Here is a 9,654-nt window from a genome sequence, read left to right on the forward strand (position 1 = left end):
TTGCATGTGTTTTAATTATATCTGTTGCTAAATTCTAAAGGCCTTGATATTCAAAAAACTACAGATGCTTTTCAGTCCAGTATATCCCACAAATATAGAGCACCTACTGTGTGCATGGCATTGGGGATACAGTGATGGTGCTGTCCTCTTCAAGGAATGTGGAATGCTAGTATCAGAGCCACAGACAGAAGCAGATAATTTCCATACAGTGCAGTGATTGTAGTGGTTAAAGAATGGGAGCCCAAAGGAGGTGCCTGGAGAGGTCAGAGGCAACTTCCTGGAGGAGAGGCCCAAGCCCAGAGGCTGAATAGGCTTTGTGGGAGAGGGTATACAGGAATGTGAAATGGGATGGAAAGTGCAGGGAGCTACAAGTAACTCATTGTGCCTGGGGCTTAAAATAAAACGAAAAGAAGTTAAATTGGCAAAGCCCAGGTCCTCTAGGGTCTTATATGACATCCTGTGGAAGTCAGATTTTACTTGAAGGTAGAAGCAGCCATGTGTGAACGTGGTAGTGGTGCAGGCGGACCTGTCATGACCTGTCATAGGCGTCCCTGTAGCTGTGGGGATGGGCTAAAGGGGCCATGCGAGGCCTCAGTGAGGTGGATGTAGTAGTTTAGGAGAGAGCTCGAGGGCTCTTTGGAGTGGCGCCCTGTTGGTGGAGATGGTGTGGGGCGTGGACTCAGGAGGAATTAGGAGTCACGGAGAATGGCAGAATTTGATCATTGATTGGCCATGGGGCAGAGAGAAGGGCGAGGAAGGAAGGAATCTAGCATGAGTCCCAGGTTTCTGGCTCAGTCAACTGGGGAAGCAGAATTGTTGCAGAGATATGGAGCCAGTAAGGACCACATCTAGGGACATGAGTTCATGTTCAGTTTTGGATCCATCAGTTTTGAGATGCCTAAATATTGTGCAAATCTGTCCTGCCTGAAAATGGAGATGATGTGAGAAAGGAGAGGAGTAAAAACTAACTTCTGTTCACAAAGTGGAAGTTAACCAAAACATGCCTGATTTTAGAGAACTGTAGGAAATTTGCTGTGTTCTCTTGACCCATCGCATCTCTTGTTCCTACCCATTGCACGTTGGGCAAGAATGTTTTGCTTGTCTTTGTGGCCTTTGACTACTACCTTCCCCATTCCCCAGTCCTGTCTCTCCCCAGCCTTGCTTCCAGTTTTCCATATGTAGCATTCTATGGCTACCCTGTCACAGGTTGGAGCTGAGGTGAGCAATAGCTGGACTGTGATTGTTGGTTGCCCTCAGCTCTTTCTGCGTTGACCTAGCTAGCTGAGCCTCCACGGTAGGAAAATGCTTTGGGAAAATATGCCAGTTGGTAACCCACTCCTTGAACTTGCCCAGGAGGCTAATTCCACACCGCTGTCCTTCACTCATTCCCCGGCTTGCCTGATGAGAGAGAGCAGCATCCTCTCCTGTGCTCTGTCAGCTGGACCCAGATTGACCATGCTAACAGTGCAACCAAAAAGACAAGGGGAGATGGTAGCTCTGGGGCCATTTAAACCATTCTAATTCCTGCCAGCTTTAAATTGTGCTTAATACCTGTCATAGTCATGGAAATGCCTTTTTCCTTTGGAACCTCTGGATGGGTGATCTCTCCATGTTGACCAGGGCCATACAAATTCACCTTCTACCTGCTTCAGGGTCTTCAGGGTCTCTGCCATACCACATGATGCTGAGACTAGGAGTTTTTGTTACCCTGAGACCCTAATCCCCAGGGCTATTCTCTAGAGCAGGAGTCCCCAACCCCTGGGCCACGGACCAGTAGCGGTCCATGGCCTGTTAGGAACCAGGCCGCACAGCAGGAGGTGAGCCGCAGGCAAGTGAACGAAGCTTCATCTGTATTTACAGACGCTCCCCATCGCTAGCATTACCGCCTCTTGTCAGATCAGCGCGGCATTAGATTCTCATAGGAGTGCGAACCCTCCTGTGAGCTGCACGTGCGAGGGATCTAGGCTGCGTGCTCCTTATGAGAATCTAATGCCTGATGATCTGAGATGGAGCTGAGACGGTGATGCTAGCGGCTGCAAGTACCGGTTATCATTAGCAGAGAGGTTTGACTGCACAGAGACCATAATAAATTAATTGCCTGCAGACTTATGTCGAAACCCTATCAGTGAGTGGCAAGTGAAAACAAGCTCAGGGCTCCCGCTGATTCTGCATTTTGGTGAGTTGTATAATTATTTCATTATATATTACAATGTAATAATAATAGAAATAAAGTGTACAGTAAATGTAATGCGCTTGAATCATCCTAAAACCATTCCCCTCCGCCCCCGGTCCATGGAAAAATTATCTTGCACAAAAGTGGTCCCTGGTGCCACAAAGGTTGGGGACTGCTGCTCTGGAGGGCAAAAGAGCCCCTTTTTATGTCTGAATTTAATGAGTGAGCTCCCCCACTGCACCAGTATTTCCCACCCTTGTCTGCACATTGGAATCACCCAGGGAACTTGGAGAATACAGATGCCTGGGTCCCAGAGCTTCGGAAGTGGCTTGGGGTGTCCAGAGTGCAGTGAAGGCTGAGAACTACTGCTGTAACCTGTTGCCTTTTTTTTAAAGTTAATTTTATTTGGAAATGCGGAGTTACAAAAGAGTTGCAGGAATAAGAATTGTACGTACGAGGCCCAAATATCCTTTACTTAGATCCACTGAGTGACATTTACCCCATTTGATTTGTCATTTGTATTCTTGCATATGCTCTCTCTCTGCGCATGCATCATGGCCCTTTAACTCTAATACTTCAGCGGGTATTCCCTAAGAATAAAGATACTTTGTAACAACCCCAATACAGTTATCAAATTCAGTACATTTAACACTGATAAAATAGTTTAAAATACGATTCACATTCTAATTGATCTCATAATGTCCTTTTTAGAACCTCACCCCCACCCAGTTCTAGATCTGGTCTAAGATCAAGTATTATAGGTAGTTGTCATGTCTCTTTGGTCTCCTTTAATCTGGAGCATTTCCATAGTTTTGTCACTTCTGACATTGACATTTTGGAAGAATACAGTTTCTCCTTTTAAATGATGCCGCTCATTTTGGGTTTATCCGATGTTTCCTCTTGATTAGATTGGATTGAGTTTTGCATTCCAGGTGGCTGGAACACTATGTCATATGTCCTGTCAGGAAGCACAATGTCATCTGCCCCTCAGTGGTGATCTTAATTTTGATCACCTGGTGTATCAGAGTCCAGTGAGGGGGGAAAAAGTAAATAGGAAAACTTTAATATAAATAATTGTTAACTGAGTAAGAGGTAGTTAATGACTAAAAGGGAAAGAAGAGAGCTTTAAAGCGTCTGAATAGAAAACAGCTACCACACCGAGGATCAAGGGATGAGAAGACAAGGAAGGAACTTAGAACCTCAGAGGAGGGCCCTGTAAGCCTGACCAACAGGAACATGCTGCCTGCCCTGTGCTGCAGAATGAACTCCCTGGAGGTGCCTGCCGAGACATGAGAGCAAAGAATCGCTGTGGAGGATGCTGCTGGGATCCAGGCCAGACTGAAACACTAATGGTCTCTTCCAGCCCTGCTTTCCCCTTCAGAGGCCCCTGTTGGCCAGCTGGCGAAGAGAAATGTAGTTTGCAGAGTCCCAGCTTCAGTGTGGCAAGGAAGGGAAAGGAAGGCAAGTTTGGAGCTAAGAGGCAACAAATTCATACCTAGCACACCGGGACAGGACGTTTTCCACTTTCTCCATGGTATAGTTATTGTTTTTCCCCTTCCAACTCAAGCAATCTCTGGAGGTATAAGACCATGTAAATATTCTGCTCCTCACCAAACTTCTGCCTAGATTTAGCAAATAGTGCTGACTCTGGCCTGATTCAATCTTTCCTATGATGATTGTTGTTTTAGATTCCATCTTAAAATGATGATTGTGAAATACTGTTTTTCCAATTCAGCACTCCTTCCTCATTTACCAGTCTGCCCTCCCTCTCTCTTCCCCAATTATTTATTTTTATATGTCTTATTTATATTCATTGTGAACTGATGGATTCTCCTTTTTTCAATGGTCTGTAATTCATTATTGTCCTTTTGTTTTTTGTTTTGTTTTTGGTTCTTAAATAGTTCCAGATGTGACCAGTGGGAGCCCCTTTAAGTTGTCTCCTACATCCCAACATTTTTTTTAACACTTCTATTATTTCTGACATAACGAGATGTTCCAGATTCATCTTGTACCCACCTCCCCTCAGCCCTGGAATCATTGTTTCTCCAAGGAGCCCTGGTCCCTGGCTCTAGCTGTACTCATCACTACAGGGGTGTCTTTGCTTCTCATTCTATCAGAGTTATCTTACTGCCTTTTAAAAGTTGTTCCTAATTTTTTTAACAAAAGTAATAGTGCTTTAAAAAATGTAAACCATACAGACACCTATAAGGAAAATGTGCCCACAGGTAAGCAAGTTTAGCAGTGATATGTACCCTTCTAAACTGTTTTCTCTACATATACAAAAATAGACTTGGGGGGCTTCCCTGGTGTTGCAGTGGTTGAGAGTCTGCCTGCCGATACAGGGGACACGGGTTCGTGCCCCGGTCCGGGAAGATCCCACATGCCGTGGAGCAGCTGGGCCCGTGAGCCATGGCCGCTGGGCCTGCGCGTCCGGAGCCTGTGCCCCGCAACGGGAGAGGCCACAACAGTGAGAGAGGCCTGCGTACTGCAAAAAAAAAAAGCAAAAAAACCAGACTTGGTCATGGTTTGTGGTTTTGCTTTTTGCTATTATATGAATTCTATTCTATAGATGCTCTTTTTTTCTTCTCAGCAAAATGTGTACTATTACCTGTATCAGTCTGTAGAATTTGTTCTTGCATTTTGTTAGCTGCATAGATATAGTAATAGTATGATTAACCAATGTACAGTGGACAGGCACTCGTTGATTCCAGCCTCACCGCAGTGAACACCTTCGTACACACGCTGTCAGGCATTTAGAATGTTTTTTTGATTTTAAAAAACTTTATTGAGGTGAAATTCACACAGCATAAAGTTAACATTTTAAAGTGAACAACTCAGTGGCATTTAGTACGTTCACAGTATTGTGCAGCCACCCCCTCTGTCTAGTTCCGAAGCATTTTCATTACCCTGTGTTCTACATCTTTGCGTGGACTCAAGGATAGATTCTTAGTAGTGGTTTACTTTGTACCTTTAGATACATCCAGTTACCCTCAGAAAAGTTATACCAGTTTATATTCCCATTAGCAGTATATGAAATTCTGCATTTTCCTACAGCCTTGTTGATACTTTGGGTATTGGAAGATTGTATGTTTCTAGAAATTTGCCTATTTCTTCTAGGTTGTCCAATTTGTTGTCATATAACTATTCATAGTATTCTCTTACGATTTTTTGTATCTCTGTGATTTTGGGGGTTATTTATCCTTTTTCATTTCTTACTTTGTTTGAGTCCTCTCTCTTTTTTTCTTGATGAGCCTGACTAAAGGTTTTTCAATTATGTTTATCTTTTCAAAAAACCGGCTCTTGGTTTCATTGATCATTTCTGATGCTTGTTTGTTATGTTTTGGTCTCTATTTTATTTATTTCCTCTCTGATCTTTATTAGGCCCTTCCTGCTGCCGACTTTGGGCTTTCTTTATTCTTTTTCTAATTTATTTGGATGGTTGGTTAGGTTAGAAACAAGTTTTTTCTTGTTTCTTGAGGAAGGCCTGTATCATTATTAACTTCCCTCTTAGAACTGCTTTTGCTGCATCGCATGGATTTTGGAAAGTTGTGTTTCCATTTTCATTTGTCTCAAAGCATTTTCTGATTGTCTCTTTGATTTCTTCTTTGACCCATTGTATTTTTAGTAGCATGTTGCTTAGTCTCCATGTGTTTGTGCTTTTCCCGTTTTTCTTCCCGTAATTGATTTCTAGTTTCAGACTGTTATGGTTGGAAAAAAATGCTTGATGTAATTTCTATCCTCTTAAATTTGTTGAGACTTGTTTTGTGATCTATCCTGGAAAACATTCCATGTGTACTTGAAAAGAATGTGTATTCTGCTTTTTTTGGATGTAGGGTCCTGTAGCTATCTATTAAGTCCAACTGGTCTAATGTGTTACGACCACTCTTTCCTTACTGATTTTCTGTGTGGATGATCTCTCCATTGATGTAAGTGGGGTCTTAAAAGTCCCCTACTATTATTGTATTATTGTCAATTTCTCCTTTTATGTCTGTTAATATTTGCTTTATGTATTTAGGTGCTCCTGTAATAGGTGCATATATGTTAATGAGTGTTATATCCTCTTGTATTGATCCCTTTATCATTATATAGAGTCCTTCTTTGTCGTTTGTTACAGACTTTGTTTTAAAGTCTGTTTTGTCTGATATGAGTATTGCTACTACCTCTGCTTTCTTGTCATTTCCATTTGCATGAAATATCTTTTTCCATTTCCTCACTTACAGTCTTTGTGTGTCTTTAGCTCTGAAGGAAGTCTCTTATAAGCAGGATATAGTTGAGTTTTGTATTTTCGTCCAGTCAGCCACTCTATGTATTTTGATTGGAGCATTTAGTCCATTGACATTTAAAGTGATTATTGGTAGATATCTACTTACTGCCATTTTATTACTTGTTTTTGTAGCTCTTCTGTGTTCTTTTAGTCTCTTCCCTTGTGATTTGATGACTTTCTTTACTGGTATGCTTGTGTGCCTTTCTAGTTTTTGTGTGTCTATTTTAGGGTTTTGATTCGTGGTTACCATTGGGTTTATATATGCTGATCTATAACTATATCTGCCTATTTCAAACAGGTAGTCATTTACATTCAAACACATTCCAGAAGGTGTATATTTTCTACTCTCCTTCTCCATATTTTGTTTTTGATGTCCTATTTTGCATCTTCGTGTTTATCCCTTTACTGATTGTTGTAGTTATAGTTGTTTTTACAATTTTTTTGTTTGTTTTTTTGTTTGTTTGTTTTGTTTGGTTGATCCTCAGCCTTTACTATATATTTGCTTTTACTAGTGGGATTTCTCCTTTCCTGTAGATACTTCTTGTTATAGCCTCTTCCTTTACACTTAGGGAAGACCATTTAACATTTCTTTTAGGGTTGGTTTAGTATTGATGAATTCTTAGTTTCTGCTTATCTGACAAGTTCTTTCTCTCTCCTTCAATTCTAAATGGTTATTTTGCTGGGTATGTGAGGTTGCAGATTTTTCCCTTTTTCGGCGCCTTTTTTTTTTTTTTTTTGCGGTACACAGGCCTCTCACTGCTGTGGCCTCTCCCGTTGCGGAGCACAGGCTCTGGACGCGCAGGCTCAGTGGCCATGGCTCATGGGCCCAGCCGCTCTGCGGCATGTGGGATCTTCCCAGACCGGGGCACGAACCCATGTCCCCTGCATCGGCAGGCAGACTCTCAACCACTGCACCACCAGGGAAGCCCTTTTTTGGCGCTTTGAATATTTAATCCCGTCTGGTCTGCAAGCTTTCTATAGAAAAATCAGCTGATAGCCTTATGGGGGTTCCCTTGTATATGACTCTTTATTTTTCTCTGTTGCCCTTAGAATTTTCTCTTTAACTTTTGCCATTTTAATCATGATATGTTTTGGTGTGGGTTTGTTTGGGTTCATCTTGTTTGGGACCCTCTGGGCTTCCTATATCTGGATATCTGTTTCCTTCTTCAGGTTTGGAAAGTTTTCATACATAATTTCATCAAATACATTTTGACCTTTTTCTTTCTCTCTTCTTCAGCGACCCCTGTAACGTGAATGTCGGTATGATTGATATTGTCTCAGAGATGCCTTAAACTGTTCTCATTTTTTACTGTTTTTTTTTTTTTTTTTTTGCTGTTCTGATTGGGTGATTTCCATTATTCTCTCTTGCAGATCACTTTCACATTCTTCTGTATCACCTAATCTGTTAATTCCTTCTAGTGTGTTATTCATTTCTGTTATTGCATTCTTCAGTACTGACTGGTTCTTTTTTATATTTTCTAGTTCTATAAAATTCCCACTGTGTTTATGTATTCTTTTCGCTAATTCAGTTAGCATTCTTATTACTAATGCTTTGAACTCTTTATCTGGTAAATTGTTTATTTCTGTTTCATTAGTTGTTTTTTTCAGAGGTTTTTGCTTGCTCTTCCAATTGAAACAAACTCCTCTGTCTTCTCATTTTAACTTTCTCTGTCTCTGTGAAATTAGGTGAAACAGTTACCTACTGCAGTCTTGAAAAGGGGTATCCTTGTGTGGGAGCAACCCTATACAGTCTGCACATGCCCAGTGGCTTTGGTGGGGAAGCTAGATCTGACGTGAACACAAGTCACATCTTTCTCCAGGGCATGCTGGCAGCTGTCACCTTGGTAGAAGGTGGGACTGCAGAGAGAGGGGCTAGGGCCAGAGCCACGTGTAAGAGGAGATGTCCCTTGTTCTCAATGGCTGTCACCATGCTATTAGGGGCAGGTTGGGTCTCAAGTTGCTGGAGCAGAAGTTCTGAGGGTCAGGTCCGAGCTAGCTCTGTTCCCTTTAAAGTGTGTGCCCTCTGATGCCATCACTGGCACACTCACCCCAGAGCGGAGCAGTGCTGGCGCAGGCTGCGGCAGTTTGGCCACAGTCAGGGATCTAGACTGCTTCTGACGTGCTGCCTGTGTAAGCAACAGTAATGGCTGCCTCTCCCCTGTTCAGATGCTGCTCCACATCTGAGCCTCCTTTGTCTCTTCACTCAGCCACTGCTATGCTCACCCTGGTGTGCAGCTGCACCTTAGAGCAAGTGGGGCGTGTGTGGGCACTCGGTGTGGGTCGGGCCTGGGCTGTGGAGGTCTGGCCATAGTCAGCAGACAGCTTCTGAATGGGCTGCCTGTGTAAGCGCCAGTCATGGCTGCCCCGCCCTACTTAGACACTGCTCTGGGTCTGGGCTACCTTTGTGCCTCACAGCCGAGCTTTACTCTTGGCCAAGACAGCCCTTGCCCCAGTGTGGAGCTGCTTTTTGGAACAAGTGAGGCCAGAGCTGTTGCTCGGCTCAGGCTGGGTACATGCCAGGGCAGTGGTGGGAAACTGGTCAGAGACCTGTGTAGTTTCAATCTGCCCTGTTTCAAGAGTAAGCAAGTCTGTGCTTGTTCCTCATGAGTCGAGTCCAGGCTTCCCCCAGCCCTTCTGTTAGTGCCATCGGCCCTCCAGCCAACCAAGGGATCTCATCTTCCTGGGGCACCCAATATGTGGCTGGAACCGCTCACTCCACAGGAAGGATCTCTGCCCATGTAATCTCCGTGCTCGTTTGAGTCCCCTCCCAAGGGCACAGGTCCCAACCTGATCACTTCTATTACCTTCCTGCCTGATTCTTTGTGCATCTTTCTTACAGCCTTGGTGGCACAGGAGTCTTTCTGCCAGTCTCCAGTTAGTTTTCAGTGAGCATTGTTCCACATGTAGATGTATTTGTGATGTGTTCACTGGGGGAGGTGAGTCCCCCATCCTACTCCACCATCTTGATCTGTTTTTGACACTTTGGATATTATCAGCCTTTACCTTTTCTTCCCATCCAGTAGATGAAAATATGTATGTCTTTGACTCTTAGCTAGGACTCTTAAAGCTGTTTCAGCCATTTGTATCTCCTGGATTTCCAGTTTGTATCATCTGCCCAGTTTGATAGGTTTTTTTTTTTTTTTTTGGCGGTATGCAGCCCTCTCACTGTTGTGGCCTCTCCCGTTGCGGAGCACAGGCTCCGGACACACAGGCTCAG

This window comes from Leucopleurus acutus (genome assembly GCF_964270905.1).
Source record: "Leucopleurus acutus genome assembly, chromosome: 1".
Lineage (NCBI taxonomy): Eukaryota > Metazoa > Chordata > Mammalia > Artiodactyla > Delphinidae > Leucopleurus > Leucopleurus acutus.